Genomic DNA, 18,683 nt, shown 5'->3' on the forward strand with positions numbered 1-18,683 from the left:
GCGATTACCATGGCCTTAGTGGTTAACGGAGAGCGGGGGCCTTTCGCCGGTTACGGGTGGGCTGTGTTAATTTTGTGTAGTTTCCAGGTGATAATTGCACTTGAAAGACACCCTCTTTTTTCCTCAGTGCTGAAAGCATTTATCTGATCGGATGAGCAGACTGGGTGACAAGCAGCGTTTAGATGAAGTCTGACGCCGTGATTTACTTGGGTCGCAGTGCAGTTAACAGCGGATGAGCCGGGCGCTGCCGGCCTGAGGGAGGCTCTGCGGGACCCACTCACTGTGCAGCAGACACTAGCTCTTCCCGACAGTCTCTGCGATTCAGCATCTTGGATCAGCCCCACTTGCTGGGCGAGAATCATGTGGGTTGTAAAAGGCTCAGCGGATGCAAAAAACCATATTAAAGACAAAAGCCCCCCTCACCACACACACACACACACACACACACACACACACACACACACACACACACACACATGATAAGGACCACACCACCATTATTCTGGACGTCAAACTGCTGTAATCACGTGCCCTTCCCTGGGCACCCGGGCACCGCCTGGTCTCCAGGGGAAGCTTTTGTCCCCTACAATCTGTCCAATAGACAGGTTGAATGGTGGACTTAAGAATGGCCTGTCATTAAGAGGAGGTTGTGTCATTCAGTGGAAAAGCCCAGAACCTGGTTCCAGACAGACCCAGATTCAAACCCCATCCTGGCCCGTCACCAGCCACGTGCCCTTGGACAGCTACCGGCCCCTCCAACACTCACCTGTCACAGTGGGCGGCATGCAGAGGTTGCAGCCCTCTCACTCGCTCCCTTCATCCTTCCACGCGGGATTCACTGGCTCGAGCCTCCCCACACCCCATGGGATCAGCAGGTCATCTTCCCTTTCTCTGATGGAACCCCAGGCACAGGGGGCTGAGTGGCTTGGTTGAGGCCATGCAGCCTTGCTGTCTGTTCCAAGTGCCGCAGAGACTCACTGATGGTCTGAGTTGAGCACCAAGAACAAGCGTCCCGTGGTGGGGTGTGATGCACTGAGGACCATCACCAGCGCGGGCGCGGCCATCGCACCGTCAGATCAGCGTCAGTTATCCATCAACGCACCCGCGAGGGCGGCAGAAAGGGCCGGGGCTACGAGGGGCCGTTTGGGATGCGCGTTCCGGGAGGGGGGCATGTGGCTGCTCTGGGATACTGAGTGAACGCTGCCCCCCAGCTTACAGCCCCACCTGAGGTCATGGAATTTCATTTATCTCGTCGTTTAGACAGTGTGTTGCGAGGTTTTTCTTATGGATGAAAACTTCCCAAAGTTGTGCTGGGCACTGAGAGAACATCCAGTGGCTCTCATGAAAAGTGCCAGGCCTGCAGAGAGGACGGTGGGGTCTGGCTGGCCCGACGGACCCCAGGACGTGTATCTCGGGGAGACGAGGTACTTCTCTGCAACCCCTTGTTCCCTGGGATCCAGGGGCTCATCCACTCTGGAAAGCGCCGTGGCTGCCAGTGAAAGGTGACTCTGAGCCCAGTTCCACGTGGACGGAGGAAACAGGCGTAAAGTCAGGGAGGGTGGCTGGAGGCCCCCATCGTGCCCGCCCGGGTCCCCAGTGAACCTGGCTGGAGGGGGATGATTAAATATTGAAAAGAATCAGAACTCACGTGTTACCTCGGTGTGTCCTGTGGTTCCGGGTGCAAGGGGTGATGGGAGGGAGGGAGAGAGGAGGGGAAGCTTCCTCAGCCCTCCCCCCGCCAGGGCTCAGCAGCTACAAGAGTCCACGTGTCTCTCCCTCTGCCCTGCGCGCAGCCTAAGAGGGGCGTTGTCAGTGAGGCGTTGGAGGCCCAGAGAGGCCGAGCATTGCGCCCAAAGTCACACAGCAGGTGGGGCTGCGGTCACAGTCCAGGCCGGCTCCTCTGCAGGGTGCCTCATGCGCCCTCGCTTCAATGGGCCATTGCACGTAGTTCAGTGGCTCATGGGAGAAAAACACGGCATAGGGAGGCTGTGAGCTCACCGGGACGAGTCATGTTCCTGTGGAAATAATAATAAAACCATGTGTTTCAAGGGGAAGTAGAATCCACGGGCCAGAAATGAGGTAAGAGCACAGTGGATTCTCTCATGTGAGGTCAGCTCTCACTTGCTCCCGGGCTCTGCCAGCCCAGCCCCAGAAGTGCTGTGTGAACTGTCTCCATGCCATGTGACTGCATCAGACGCTCCGGGCAAGGGAAATCTGGGCCTTCGCTGAGACGTCTCCAAGATTCCATGTGAAGGGCTGCCATCAGGAAGGGTAACCGAAGTGCTGGAGGACTGTTCATATTCCAGGTTTCTGGCAGACTTGCTCTGGTGTGGTTTCAATGTCACTCCGCATATCCTTTAAGACAATTAATCAGGGCCTTAATAACTCGCTCCCCACACTGCACGCTGAGGTGATTATCTGTTTAACTTCTCCAGCTGGCCGGTACAGATGCTGCTGCTGGGGTCCGGACGCAGAGGCATTCTGCACGGAGTGCAGGAAGTAGCGCAGTTAAGGAAGAACCCCGGCAGGACAGCTTCGTGATGCCACACTTTGCACCAAGGCTGAGAAAGCAGGACATGTCACGTGAGCGCCCAAGCACTTCCTGATGCTTCCCACACACAGGACGGCCCCAGGCGGGTGGGCAAGGGAGGAAGAGAGAATTCCGGTGCTGAGTTTTGATGCCCATGGAGATCAAGCGCCTCCACCCTTCATCCTTCCAGAATTTGGAGAGGATCCCAGGGAGGACCCCCAGGAAGGACCCCCAGGGAGGACCCCCAGGAAGGATCCCAGGAAGGACCCCCAGGAAGGACCTCAGGAAGGACCCCAGGAAGGACCCCCAGGAAGGATCCCAGGAAGGACGCCCAGGAAGGACGCCCAGGAAGGATCCCAGGAAGGATCCCAGGAAGGACCCCAGGAAGGACCCCAGGAAGGACCCCCAGAGGAGTCCCACCTTCCCTCGCCCTCTGACACTGAGAAGGGGCTCTGAGAAGTCTGTCCTGGCTCAGGCTTCCACCATGGAAGACGAAGTCTCCAAGGACTGGCCTTCACCCTGCTGTGGCCTCTTGAACACAAGCTCCCTTCGTGACCCACCCGTGTTTGGGTGCAGTTGTCATTTCAGAGTTTCTCAGATGTTCCCTTTTATTTCCTGCTGCAGAAAGTTCAGTACATTGGATCCAGCCGTCCTCTCTCAAAGAGTGCCTTTAAACCAGAGCTGACTGTGTGCTAGGGGAGGCGGTGTATGGTGTAGATGGCTGGTGGGATCCAGAAGGGCCCTTGGAGGTCGCTGACGACCCCGTGCAGCCCACACGGCCAGTGAGGTCTGTCTGCCCCGCTCATCACGTGTAGCCCTGCTCACCGTTCCTTGAACCTGGGGAACCATCAGGATGCCTTTGGTTCTTCGTGTCCTTCTGTCGGAGACAAGGAGATGTGGAGACAGGCTGGTGCACATTCAGGACACTGGACACTGTGACCCTCCTCACTGCTGTCACTCAGCTGTCCCCAGCCTGTCCCTCCCCAAGCCCAGGTCCTGCTCCCTGCATTCCAGGTAAGGGCCAGGAGAGGGGAGACCAGTGGCCCCCACGCCAGCAGCCTCAGAGTGTCAGGCTCACCCAGGGTACGAGGTGCAACCTCCTGAGGGGACCGGCTGAGCCGCGTGGCCCTGGGCTCCCCCACGCCTAAGCCCTTACCCCGAGGCACCTCTTGGAATGGACGGTCACTCTGTATTTGGGACAGGACTATTGAAGCCACTGGGGCAGATGGACAGGCACTCTTCTGCTGATGCCTCCAGTGGGAAGGAGTTTTCCTGCCTCTGTGTTCTGTCCAGAGACGAGCCCCTCTCCCCTCGGCCTCTGGCACAGCCTTCCTGTTGGTCTCAGCCTCATCTCCACGCAGCATCCTTTGTCTGACCACGTGCACGGGATCACTGTCCATGTGTGACCTGATTGCCACGTGTCAGCATGGCCACTGGGCTGGACCACTGAGACCAGTGGCCATCGGACCATCAGATGTGGACCATCAGAGCGGACACCTCAGCAGCGTTGCCCATTTACTGGCTTGTCACTCGGCTGGCTCTGAGTCCAGTGGGGGTGGACAATGCTGGGCTCCCCTCTCTCTCCACGTGGTCTCAGGGTCTCTCCCTCTTGGCTTCTCCAAGTCACCTCGACAGGTGGTCCTCCAGCAGTGTGGGTCAGCATGGGGGGGTTTCCTGAGGGCCTCTCCCCTGGTCTTCAAGAGAGCAAGGTGGAGGTGGCTAGGCCTTCTCATGGCTCTGGCTTGGACCTGGCACAGTTCTCTTCCTTGGCAGTCTGCTGGTCAAAATCCTGCCAGAGAGGCAGCCCAGGCCCGCCGGAGGGGCTTGACAAGGTGTGGACCCTAGGACGCCATTCCCAACAGCGACAGTTCAAATGCTGCCCTCTCCGCCCGGGACAGACTATGAAGTCAGACTTACCTTTCAAGAACCACACTTCCTCCCTGAATAAGGTCTTCGCTGGGCCCCCGATCAGATGTGCCTCTAGTTCCGGAGTCCCCTGGCTCCCCGGGGAGTGCGCTTCTGGGCATCAGCACGGCTGGTGTGCGCCCCTTGGTTCTGAGCACCAGGCAGGCCGGGACTTGCACCTCACCCCACCCCGTCACATCACCTCCAAGTTCAGCACCGTTAGGCAAACGGTGACTCTCCCTCAGCCGTGGCTACTGCAGCGGTAGATGCGTAGTGTTTATTCCTCACAGCACCCCAGGGGACTGACTATCTTCGTGTACGGGAAGCACGGAGCGCCTGGCTGTGCTCCGGTCCCAGCCACACCTTAGCCTCCATCACAAGTTTCTGACACAGTCTTCTGTCCACAAGCGCAGGGCTGTGCCTTATGCCAACCAATCTGGTGTCTTCAGCCCTTGCCCACGTCCTGGAGTAAAGTGTATTGTCTTTGGAAAAATTTATTTTGACACTTACCCTGTATTACGCATGAAGAGAGTCTTCAGAGAATGTGAGTGAGCCTGAGCTACTGATGGGGAGGCGACTCCATCCTCCCTCTTAAATTCAACATGAATCTTTGTTCTTCAAGCTCATTTCAAACATAGGCAGGCCTCTTCCTTCACGGGGAAAGAAAATGTGCGTTTTGAGACACTAGATAATGCTGTGGGCCTTCATTTTTGGCCCATCTTCACGGTGCCCGCCTCCCGTCATGGCGAGATGTCTCAGCACAGGGTTTGCCACCAGCTGGATTGGCAGCAGGGGCCAATCCAATTCTCCTTCCATGCTAACCAGCTAGAGCTCTGATCCTGGTTCTAAGGATGAGGACACAGTAGAGCCTGGGTGGGGAGGAGATCCCGCCACAGGCTGTGTGTGTGTGTGTGTGTGTGTGTGTGTGTGTGTCTGTGTGTGTGTGTGTGTGTCTGTGTGTGTACGAAGGGGGTCGGTGATGAACCAGAGCAAGGCTTCAGTAACGGCGCTGCTGTTTCTGCCCAAGGTCCTTTGGTGTACTCAACATTTTGAATCTGTTTGCTTATGAAATGCTGCTAAATACATGAAATCCTAACAAAGACCGAAAGAGGGAGGAAACAATCTGTGGAATTTGCTATTTCATGCTCTAACTTCAGCCAATACCTGGTATCGCCACCCCACGGAATAAAATCCTTTGTAAAAGGTAAGATGCAATAAAGCAGTATTGCTATTATTTATTTTTAGACACAGAGATGACCAAATACTCTTATAAAACTCCAAGACTTCCAAGTTTTATGTCAGTGGCAGCTCAGAGAGAAGAAGAACTTTAAATAAGCACAGCCCCCCTCCCCCTCCTCCCACTTACTCTGGGGTCTTGAGGACGGTTGGGAGCCGACCCACCTGTTCACCTGCAAACCCAACGCTCCTGGGTCAGACGGGCCAAGTTGCTGCATCCGTAGCTATTCTATCCCATTGCTGAACCTGAAAACTACCTTGTATCCTTTTGTTTGAACAAATATGATGTCCTCATTGGCACTTTTGTTTTACCAAAGCTAACAATTTTCAGAAATAATAGGTAGCTCGTTGAGCAAAGATTTCTGAGTTCACACCGATGACTCTAGGATGGGCTGAAGCTGCCACGAGCTCTAGTCTGGCCCCGCCTTCCGTGTGTTTCCCTGGGTGATACCCCCGACCAGCGCTGATTCAGGCAACGTGAGCTGCTGTACAAACAGCTCTTGAAGTCGAGTGGCTTGACGCCCCAGACATTTCTTTCATGCTCATGAAAGACGTGGGTGGTTCCCAGGAGGGGGGCAGCTCTCCTTCTCGTGGTGACCCTGGGACCTGGACTCTCCCATCCCTGCCTGTGCCCTGCTTCGGCCGTGGTGACACCTGACTGCAGCTGACAGACCGGGGAAGAGATGGGGTGACACACCATTTCTGCCCACATTCCTAGGCTGGACCAGCGGTGGTGGGGCAGGGACGGGGCTCCCCTGGGTGCAAGGGGACAGGGAAGTGCGTCCCCTGGCGGAGCCGATCCCTCCTAAGGACAGCTCTGCCTGTGGAGGAGCGAGCGTCCATTTCGGTGAAGGATGAACTCATTTCACTGTAGGCGGAGAGCGTTCTTTCTGCATTTGAAGAAATGGAGGCTCAGGGGACGTGAGGACGCACTTGCAGGCGGCAGGGCTGAGCTGGGGCGTCCACACCCCGCGGAGTCCACGGTCGGAGGCGCAGGGATGTCCAACAATGGGAAAAACAGACAGACAGAGTTATGAAACCACTGGGTTAGACTGTTAAAGAGGCAAAACACGGCTTGGAGACCGTATCAGTGAACCAGGAGACGCCATCTCACACCCTAAGAGAAGGAAACGTTTACAATCGATGATGTGAAATGTTAAAGAAGATGTGGGAGCTCTTGGGGGTGCGGAGACTTGCCCGGTTGGTCGAGACGCTTGCATTTTATACGTCTGTGTTTCTTTCCCACCACGAGGAGGGTCTACGCGTGGCTCCAGGGGGCTGTTCACGGCGGGGCTGTTTCCAACAGAAGGAAGGGGAATTCACAGAATGACCCTGCAGTGGGAGTGGTGGGTAAGGGGTGTGCGTCCTGCAGGGGAATGCAGGCGATATGCAGAATACAAAGAAAAGGCAGAGTAACCGGGAACTGTGTGAGTCAGGAGAGATGAGCTCCAAAAACGCAATGCCAAGTGAAAAAGGTAAGTTCGTTTCCTCCTAAGAAAGAGCGGAGCTGATCCTTGCACTTTCCCCCAAATCGTAAGGTTAATCACACCACAGCCGTGAGTACTTTGTCTGGATATCGTGCCGGGAGCTTCTGCTCTAACCTGGTCAGGGAGGATATGGAAAAAGAGAGATGGACAAAACAGTCGAATCCATGTTGTACATCGTGGGACAGAAAGCAAATACGGTGCTGATACAGACAGGGTGGGAGAAGCCTGCTGGAGAAGTGGGTTTGCAGAGGGCTCTGGGGGGCAGGACCCGCCAGGCTCCCAGGTGGCGGTGGGGTTGCCTTGAGCAGAGACTCTGAGCTGGGAAGAGCCAGTGGGTGGCGGAGCCATGACGCTGGGCTGGGCCACACGGGGCCTCCTAGATTATGGGGAGGAGTTTGACTCTCATTTTAAGAGACTTGAGAAGCTATTGGTCTGATTTATGTTGTAAGAAAACCCCCCGAGCTGCAGTTCAGGGGACAAAGGGCGAGCAGCTGAGTGTGGTACCTGAGCACAGGGAGAAGCTGTCTGCGGGCACAGGCAGGGGACGCTCGGGGGTCGAGGTAGCTTTAGGGTTAGAATTCACAGGACCTTCTGATGATTGAGCAGGAGTTCCGGGGATGCTCCCAGGGAATGCACTGTGAGCGAGATCGAGACATGTCCCTCCACCAGCATCTGTGGAGTCTCCTCCCAGGAGCAACTTCCTCTCCCAAGTGTTTTTGCAGCATCCTGAGGAGTCTGTAACTCCTCGTGCATTGAAGATGTGAGCAATGAACGGCCGCTGTTCCACAGATTTCAGGGAGTCCTGCCTCATAGCAGCATCTCCCCTCCCCTCCTCGTGGGGTGACAGCATGTACTGCAGAAGCACCTGCAGGTCACTGAGACCCCCCAGCCACGCCCAGCAGTGCCTAATCCAAGCCCCCTGCCCGGGGCCACATCCACATCGGTCCCGCATCTCTCCCACCAGCGCCTCCCAGAGAAGGTGGACTCGCCTCCCCAAGCCCCGACATCCTCCAGCTCCAATCCTCCTGGGTGTTTGGTGATGAGATGAGACCACCTCCACCCTGAGGGGTGAGAGCTGGAGATGAGGGAAAGCCAGGTGCCTCTGTCGCAGCCCATCGTGCTAAGAGCATCAGGCATTTGAAAACCTAAGTGGTCATTGGCTGTGGTTTTTCCCTCCTGAACATATATCTTCATTAAACTTTGCATTATTAGATAATTGTAGATGTACATCAGTTGTAAGACACACTATGGAGAGAGTCCACATTTCTTTATCCAGTTTCCCCCAATGGCGACAACCTGCAAAACTAGGGCTTTATCGTGACTAGAGTACCAGCATTCACTGCTCTTATTCTAAACATGAAAAAAAAAACCCTCTTAAAATTCTTTTAAAAAAATCAGGAGTGTGCACCATTAAATACATAAAAGTATTTGAATCACAGGATAGTGAGAAACAAAAATTAGAAAAAAATAAAAGTAGAAAATTCTAGAGAAATAGCTCTATTTCCGTCATAAGTTTAAGCCATCTTGTATTTACCATGGTCGGTCTAATTAATAGTTTTAATAAATAACATCTGGTGATTTAACACAATGCACATACGTTCCAGCAGAAAAACTTGACGTAAAATACAAAAGCATAAAGTTTAAATGAAATCAATGATATAATGAGCAACAGATAGGTTGAAAGATAGATACAGAGACAGGCCGTATAGAACAACAAAAGGCAGCTTCAAACACTCCTGATGGAGCGTGCCCGTAATTAGTGAGCTGCTCAGTTATTCATGCAAACAATCGTCAGTTTACTGTAGTAATCTATGATTGCTAAGATAATTCCTCAGTGGGACATAGTACAGTGTAGTTGGAGGTGACACTAAGGGACTTCCTTTGAATCACACCATGTCCTGGTGACTTCAAAGTGAACACAGAATCATGACTCCTTAGTGTTCATCTATTGTGAGCGGGCGGGGCGTGTGGTGGAGGGATGGACCTGGTGACAAATGGAAGAAACAGACCATGGCCAGAGCAAGAAGTGATGGGGGGAGTGGGGAGAGGGGAGTGGGGTGTGAGGGCTGGTGGGCTGGAGAGGGAGAGAGAGATACAATTGTTAAAAACTGGAATAAGAACTCGAAAACTAGTGCCACCACGTCAAGACAGATAATCACAGCCCCTTGGGTACCAAGGACATATGTGTTGTTATGGGTGCAGTAATGCTTTCACAGCAAAGACGGGCAGCCACCGAGGAAAGGTAGGTGTGTCCAGGAGAGTTCCATCCGTGATCCTGGAAGTTAGAGGTGCATCTTAGAAATATGGGGTTTTCTAATGACTCTGGGTAAAAGCCGTTCTGCCCGGCATCTGTTAAACGGTGCTCTAAACGCTGCCGGGGCTGCACACCCAACGGAGTCTCATGACTATTCTGAGAGAGAAGCAGAGAGAAATGTCAGTCCAGACGTTCATCTGGAAGAAAGGATATGTGTTCTAACACGAGTGAGAACCGAGTGATTCTGAACTATTTCACAGAGTTGAGTTTCATTGATGGATAACATGCATTTTTAGCTCTCTGAGGTAATAGAACTTTAGAGCTGGGAGTGAAGGTAGAAACGCCCCTCGTCAGGCTTCTTTGTGCATTAGTGGAAGTGCACTTCCCGTGCCTGCGGCCACGCAGCTGATCCAGAGCAGAGCACAGACGTGAATCCAGATGTCCTGACTCGCAGCCAGAGGGACAGGAAGTGAAGTGGAAACGGGGGTCAGATACGGGGCTTCCGGCGTGGGGTCTTCACACCCTCTCCCCAGAAGGAACCGTAGCCAGACACAAAGATCAAAACAGCCATTCCTCTGCCCTGGGAGCTGACCAAACTCTCCTGACGTGCTGAGATGCACTTATTCGTGAGACACTGCTGCTCTGGGTAGGAGCACTGGTCCTCCAAGGTGGTCCTACTCCTGTACCTCCCCGCACGACTGTCTGTCTGGTAGTTCTAAGAGGTACAGGCAGGCCCGGAATTACTAACAGCTTCACGGCTGGAGGGGCTCCTCGATTTGGGCCAGGAGAGGCAAAAAAATCCCTGCCCGTTGGCATTGTCCGAAATCAGTAACAATCTCCGTGGTGAGTGAACTGGGATGGCCAGCTGCCCCCTCGTCTGCGATGGACAGTCTCGATGGGCCCAGCCACAGACTAGCCAGAAACTGACCAGAGAGACACAGAAAAGACACGCTCAGACTTCTCCACCATCCCCAGTCTCCCTGAGAAGCCCAGAGGAGACCCACAAGGGCTCGATGGATTGGAAAGGGGGAGCAGGCTTGAGGTCACATGGTTTTTGAATGCACTCCCGAACCCAGAGACAAACCCATTGGCAGAGGTGGGAGCTTCACTGGGCGAGGCTTTTGGGCACAGATGCTGACCGGTCACCGGTTGACCATAAGCTATGCAGACGCAGGGGCGACCTCTGGGAAGCTAGGCTGAAAAAGAAACCACCAGCAAATAAGCCAGAACAAGGCAAACAAGACGTCATTGGCTGCAGCTCCGGGGAAACATGCCACCGTCATCCTGGAAGACACTAAAGAGGCAGGCAAACCAGCAGCCTCCGGAGGGAAGAGCAGAAGCTGGATTCTCTACAGTCTATGGCCTGATGGGTCCAGGATCGCTGTGATACCAAAGCCAGATAAAGACATCACAAAAACAGAAAACTGCACACCAACAGCCATGAGCTGTTCTGGGAGCGTTCTTGAGAAACACTCGATATTTCAGAAGGAAAAGGAGTCCATTCCCCCTGTGGCCGATACACCGCCTCCCCTAGAACATACCCAGAGAGCAGTACGCATGTGTTCACGCAGCACATCGGGGCTGCAAAGCCTCAGGTAAACACAGCAGTCATCCCCAGAGCCCAATTTAAGCCCCCCGCACACCCTTCTCCCCAGAATCATCACTGCAGGCTATCCGGGCACATGGAAACCTTTAGCAAAGGGGGAGATGCTTTTTGTTTTTAAATATGGAAAACATGCTGAAGACTCAGACTCCATCAGAGCTCAAATCCTCACCTGAATTCCCCTGGGGGTGCTCCTGACCACTTTTAGGATTTAAATTGAATCTTCAAACATGACAATTATTGGCTTTCCCTTCAAAGGTAATACATTTTATAAAAGCTGCATTTACAGAATAAAGATTTGGAGGAGATGGATTTTTCAAAGCCCAGGATTCGGCTAAGTCTAGACAGCAATAGTTTGACAGAGAAGCGTTCACATGTGGTTGTATGTCTGAGTTGGCTCGTTTTTCTTTCTGAAGCACATTATAGAGAAAGTCATTTGATGCGGAGGCTTGGAAACCGCCGCAGACCCGCCAGGTGCCCGTCTGTGCTCTAGGGGGAGCTGACACGTGAAGCACCTGTCACCTCCAAGCCCCAGGTGGTACACTGATGCACGCCCCCCATGGGTCCTGCCCCGTGAGATTATTAACCTCTCAGCACCTGAGGGCATGTTAATTACCTTTAGTGATGCTTTCTCGTACACTGTCTCTGAAACCTCACCACCAGATGTAGGACACACGTACTGCCGCAAAATGGATCCAGTCGTCTGAAGCGCTGGCTCCTTCCTCCAAGGAATGACACGTCACAAAAGTAACTGAGCCGCTGGCACAAGCTAATCACTTTTATGTTAAAAATACGAGGTTTTATGAGGTTGGGTTGCTCTTCCATGTTCATATTTGAGTAAGGAAAATGATGCAAGTACATTTTGTCAGAATTTTTTAAATAAAAAATTTAAGTGTATAAAAAATATATGCCCTGATTTAGGAAAGTTTAATATTCAGAGATCCAAATTCACAATTAGGAAGGGTTATGTTTTGCTTTATATAAACACTCTGGTTTAATTTGAATACCTTCCAATAGAAGTAACCCTAATGGGGCAACGCAGCTGGTTAACAAATTTTAACCCATTGACAACAATGAGGGTGGACATAACACCAGAACGTAAGAAGCCCTTGTTATGAGTTTTGGAAAGAGATGAAGAGGCAGCCACTCAGAAGTTACAAATAACGCTCGGTAATGAGGGAACTTGTCAGGCCGTGCACACCGCTGGGACAGCTTCGTGGGATGAAACAGGACAAAACAGTCTTTGGAGACTGTGGCCAACACAGCAGCATATTTTCTCTCCATAAAGAATGTACTGGAGCTGAGGGTCAGGGGCTTGTGGCTGCAGTGGCCCTTCCCTCCCTGGTCCCCCATCTGCACCCCAAGACTCTCCCTAATTTCTCTGTCCTGCCCAACCATCACTTGCTTCCAGGTGGGCAATTAACATGTGAAACTATCGGTTCTACAACATAATTTTCATAAACCCCATCCCCGGTTTCAGTAATCTGGCTAATTACAGGCATCTTATTGCAAAGCAAAAGCAAATTTACTGCCAAGAATTTATGTTACCGAAGTTATTTGGACCCAACTGTGACCTGAAGTACAGTGTTTAGCTGCCTGTGCATTTCCGCCATTGCTTGCAGCAGAGGAACTTACACTGAGAGAGGATGGCCAGCCACGGGCTGCTGACCGCTTGTTAAAGATTTTAGAATAAGTAACTTGCACGTTGGCTAAAGCATGTTAAAAGCCAAACAATTATGAAAATGGGATGCATATTCGCACTCCAGAACACCACACAGAAATGAACGTAAAAGAAAAAAATCTTTTCTGTAGCCAAGAGCAAGTGCAGGTATTTGAATCAGAGTAAGAAGTACTCTGGGTACCATCTGGACCACGGGAAAAGCAGTCGTATTTACTAGGGAGCTTTGGATGATCAAAGAGTCTTCAGCATATGGGAAGGAATGGTCATTGAAGGCTGTCCCTGCTGACGGCCGTCACCATGGTGGCAGAAACGTGTGATTTTGGAAGGTGGCGTAGACAAATGGTAGGGGAGGTGGGGCCGGAGGGAGACCGGGTGGCTCTTGCTAGATGCTTCTACGAAATCTGAAGAAAGACCGTTTTTACCCCAGATCCCAACAAATGCAGACTTGAACATATAATAATTCGGTTCGTACAGATTATTAACTCACGGTCTTGGTTTTCTCAAAAGTCCCACTTTGGGTTAGAGAATGCGAGGGGCGTCCACCTCCTCCTTCTCAGTGACCCTTAGGAGTGAAGGTCGCTCTTCGCTCTCAGGAGATTGTTCCCAGGTTAGGACCTGAGGATGCTGTATCTGAGTAACTGAACAAGCCAGGTGGGGGCATCTCTCCCCAGGGGTGAAGTTTAGACCCCCGGTAGGGAATCTGCCTTTTTGGAGTACTTATTATAAGCCAGACACCCAGATCATATTTTAAATGTTTTAGTATCTCTAACACCCCATGATGTTGGTCATACAGTCCACACCTACAGACTCGGGGGCCGAGAAACATGGCCAAGCCTACACAGATATTCTGTGATGGTCTGGGGTTCCACTGTGACCTGGGGTGGGGGGCATTTTGAGCTTGTCGACCACCAGGCTCTAGTAAGTCTGCAGACGTGTGCAGCCCAGCGGTTCAGAGCAAGCTGTCTCCGGCAGCTAACATCCAGCTGGGATCGAGTTCTCCCATCTTAGTTCCTGTCCAAATATGAAATGAGTCTGGAGGGCTTGGGCACCAGATGCGCTGGGGCAGCCCCAGCTGTGAAGGGGGAAGGAATTCTAGGGGGGGATAGAACATGGCGGGGGTAAGCACCCCCAGGCAGACACGCTCAGCAGGACCCCACGCAGGGGTTAACGGGGGGAGGAAGGAGAGAGTGAAGACCAGGAGGCTGTGTCGTTGCAGGTTTAGGGCGGGGCCTGGTGGGAAGCTCCAGGAGAGCCTGGACCACAGAACACAGCAGAGCTGGAGAGTCTGCTGGTCTCAGGACCTGGGAGCCCGGCCAACCTGTGGGGAGGGTCCCGTGAGCATGACCGCAATTCTTCAGCAGTCAGCAGCCGCTTCTCTGCAGGGCAAACGACTGTGCTAGCGGGGCTGACAGTAACAGCCAGCCCAAGGGCGGATGCAGGCTGGGCAGGAGCCCTGGCCGAGCCCCCTGCCCCCTGGTCCTGGGTCTGCACTGGCAGGGCTCCTAGGAAAGCAAAGTGCATGGCTAAGCGGGCTGCCCTGAGGGAACAGGTTCCGTCGGCGGCGCTGGGCATTGCCAGGGGGTCCTTGCTGTTCTCATCGGCCCAGCCCACCTCCCTCCAGCCCCTCGTCGCACTCCTACTTCTCCGGGTGCCCCAGGAGCAGAATCGTCTCTATCTCTGTATGCTTCCCAGGCAACTCGACTGACTCTGGATCTAGGTGCCAATTCTGGAAATAGCTCCGTCCGCAGACATGATGGGGCAATCCTTTCCCGGGCTCTTGGACCAGCACCTGTGCTCACGGGCATCCTGATCTGCCGTTTCCCTCTTCAGAGACCCTCTGTGCGCATGTGTGCACGTGTGTGTGTACAGGCGAGCGCACGTGTGAGTGTGCACCATGGACACGCCTTTGTTAGAGCTGAAAGACCGGGAGGTGCTGGCCGTCCATGGACCGCCTCACATGATGCAAGGAGTGTGATCGGCTCCCTGGGCTGACAATTATTTCTGCCTCTGGGGAGAGTCTCCAGGGCTGGAAGCAGAAGCCTGTTTCTGGCAAAATCTCCCACGTCCTGCAGTCCACTGGCCAGTCCCTGGGGGAAGGGAGCGGCTCACAGATTCACAGAAGGTGCTCCCATAGCTGAAGGCTGAACGCCCGCTTGGACTGCATGTCAGGGAGAGCAGTTTGGGGTAGAGATTAATTAGCTCATGGCATGAACTGCTGAGGACTGGCTGTCTCCGGTGTCCAGACTCCTCTGCCTGTCGCTGATTTTACAAGAGCTGGATGTGGTCCCACCAAGGTGGGGACACCTGATTTTATCATGTCCTTAAGAATCTCAAAACAAAGAAACAGCATGTCCTCTGCACAGGGAAGTTGAGTGAGGGGGGCTGGGACCCTACTTTATGGTGTTTGAATCAATCATCTGGAACCCTGAAGAACAGCCATAAGACAGCAGATACCACAAGATCCCCACCTTGCCCTTATCCTCACGTCCTGGAGGCAGGAACCCCTCTAGGGACCCCGAGAAGGAGGCGGACTGTGTGGGGTGGTCATGGCCGACCTCCCGAAGCACCTCTTCCCCAGCCAGGCTGAGGCCAAGGGTGTGTGCGATGCTGGCCTCTACCCTGAGGTCCACTGCCATCAAATGTTTTCCTGCAGCTGGTGAAGTGGTGGGGGGCGCTGGTGGAGATGGTGGAGAGGGCAGAGGAGGCCTGGGAGAGTGGACCCCGTGGGTGTCAGAACCCTCCCGCACTCCTGGGGCAGAGGGGAGGGTGGCAGAGCCCAGTGCCCAGCCGGGCCCAAGTCTGTGAGCAAAGCTGCAGCTGCACTTGCAGGTGGACCCAGCCTGTGTCTTCCTCGTGGGCACCTCTGGGTGGAGTAGTGCCCACTGCCCTCCCCTGGGACCCTTGGTGACCACGCCTGCTGTTCCCACAGAACTTGACCTTTGGGGAGAACCACGTTGTGCTTTGCTTGACCTGGTTTTCTCCTTTCCTACTTCATTTCTAAACTTGGGCAGAAAAAACAAAGGTTGTGCGTCTGCTGGGAACCTCTGGGCAGGAGGCGCCCATCAGAACTCCCAGCTCCTGGACACAGCAGTCCCAGATCTGACCCCCGAGGATCTTGCTGTTCCTGAAATCGGGGTCTGTAGCTCCAAAGGGACAACTACGAATGCTACACAAAATATATTTTCTATGAGAGACATTTTATTTGCTAGTTTGAAAGGTCACAGTGGCACCAAAGTTTACGATGACTTGTCATCTCCTAGTTTGTGTCACGGTCTGTGCATCCACACGCGTCTATACGCTGTTTTATGCATTTTCACTTTCACTGTATTTTTTTAGGATAGTGTCGTACTCTGGAGGATTTATAAATGTTGACTTATGAGGCATATTTTTCCTTATAATCATATTCCATATTAAGAAATAAAATATTAAAATAATTAACTGAATTCTTAAGGCTGCATGCAGCTAACATTATTTTCAAGGATCTCAATGCTTAGTGCCAGTGCTTAAATATAGGTTTTTTAAAATGTACTTGGTAAGGTGTGAATGTATGTTAAAGAGTTAGGCATTGAGATCCCGCTTTGTGCGGTGATGATAAAACCTCAGTGCTGTTTCCGCAGGACACGTTGCCTGCTCTTCTCCAAGTGACAAAACAAGCAGGACGGAATTTTGGAAAGAAAACTGAAGTTCATGTTCCAACTCAAGCAATGAACTAGATTTGCCATAAAAAGCATTTTGGACACATTAACTGGAGGGTGCAACATGTCTCCCTGATCTTGGTATGGAGGTTACTTATATACTTCATACAAGAGTCCAGGCTGGGAAGCCTCAGAATTAGGGACGGGAGGACACATCCCGGCAGACCCAGAAACAGCTTCTCCTCGGAACACGAAATTCACTAGCAAATCATAGAAATTCAATATACATTTTATGTAATACCATATAATTATTTATAGAGTTGTAATGGTAGAAATTTATATTTTAAATTATACATTTATAATGATATATGAAATAACTATATATGTCTTATTATAAATTATATAAAAAGTGCAGTGTGGTTTCCCCCCAGTGATTGGGGATGTTTTCCTTTTTTCTCCCTGACTGAGGGCAGTATTCCCGATGCTAAAATGGTACCTGACAGCTGCTCAAAAAGGTCACACTGGCTCCAACGTTTATAGTGAGTTGTCATCTCCTAGTGTGTGTTATGGTCTGTGTATCCACCCACGTCTGTACACTGTTTTATGCACTTTTCATTTTCACTTTATTTTTTTAGGAAACTATCATATTCCAGAAAATTTAGAAATGTTGAGACGAGGAATATTAGTTTCCCTTCCTCTTGTAGAACATTGAATGAACGTCTCCATCCTGAAACAGCTGTCTTGTCTGTCTGTCCACACTCCACGGCCTCTGAATAAGTTGTTAGTTCCGTACAAACACATCTCACCAAAAACTCCTATAATGATGTACAATGACGTCAAGTTTATTAACTCGGTGCCTGTTAATAAAAACCTTCCTAGAGATTTGGTGATACTTAGCCAACCTCAGGATGTATTTGAATCTCTATTTGGAATCCAGTTACTCCATATTCGTGGTAGATTTACGACATCAAGAAGACGAAGGAATGGACATACACATTCTGCCAACAGTGTTCCAGTTATCCTGACAGCCCAGCAAACCCCCGGGGTTCCGGGGATGAGCCAGTCCCCATTTCAGATGAGGAAATTGGGGTTGTGGTTTGGGGACACACAGAGGAGGGCCCGGAACCCGTCACAGGGACGTGGCGGCCAGGCTGGCGTCTCCAACCCAGCAGTGGCCTCGCCTGCATGCTTGTTGCCATTCCTATGTGCTGACACCTTGTTTCCCACAACTTGGGAAAAAAAATACAAAACACTGAATTCTCAGCATCGAATCAAAACCTCTTCTATTTTCCTGTCACGCTATCTATCTCGATAACTTTTGGTCTCACTTACACGGCCTGAGTCCCCAAGATGTGTTTTGCCAGCTGGCCTGGCTTTACTGAGCTATACATCACGACGGTGACATTGCCGTTAACTAACCAGCAGCAGTTACAGACGGTGGCAATGCATTCTCGGAGACCCCGGCCAGGCAAATTACAGCAAATTCAGTTTTTTAAAGGTCTTTCCTCATTTGGTTTGGAAAATGACAGAATATCAACCAACGTGTTCTATAATTCCAGAGACTAATAGTGCCAAAAGGTTTTGTTTTCTCATTAAAGATGAATGGCATTGACATTTAAATAGATCACTTCCAGTAGGTCCTTGGGACTTCACTCAGGTAATTATTAAAAATAATTCCCAGCACTTTGCAGCCCAGCCACATCTGTCTAGATATGCGACCAAGGGGAGAGAGCCACGCTTGTTCATCATCCCTGCCCTGCTGGGGCTGCCATGGGAAGTCCATTCTGGAATCCTCCAGGAAGGGTGAGGCTGGGGCAGTGAAGCCTGTTGTTTCGTTGAAGGGTTTCTTACAGCTGACATGCCCGGTCCTGCCCCGGGGAGCAGGCTGGCCTTGCCTCCCTGCCTCGTACTGTCTCCTAGACCTTCTTTCTCAAGCTAAACTCTAGCTCCGGGGACTGACCCAACTATATCCCCCGAGTATTCATCTCCCCGGGTGTTTGAGCCTAACCCACGTTAACAGCAAATCTCACAGGTTGGAGTAATACATTGAACGATGATGCCATCATTTTTTCTCCTTCGAAATATTTATTGATTGAACAATGTATGGTAACCAGTTTTCGAAAATGAAACCTGTTTTACTTGCCGCCTCTGGAGGACTCCGGAAGTCTCCACAGATTAAAGAGCGAATCCCCGGGCTCCTCCCCATTCAGCGCTTGTCTTTCGTCACATATGAGCTATGTTGGCTTCACTGTGTCTGTTTGTCCATCTGGTTGCTGCTGTGACAGTGGAGATTATTAAACATGAAGAAGGGAACAGACATCCGAGCTGCCTGCCGGTCCCAGCCATTCCACT

The sequence above is a fragment of the Leucopleurus acutus genome, assembly GCF_964270905.1.
Source record: "Leucopleurus acutus genome assembly, chromosome: 14".
NCBI classification, from domain to species: Eukaryota; Metazoa; Chordata; class Mammalia; order Artiodactyla; family Delphinidae; genus Leucopleurus; species Leucopleurus acutus.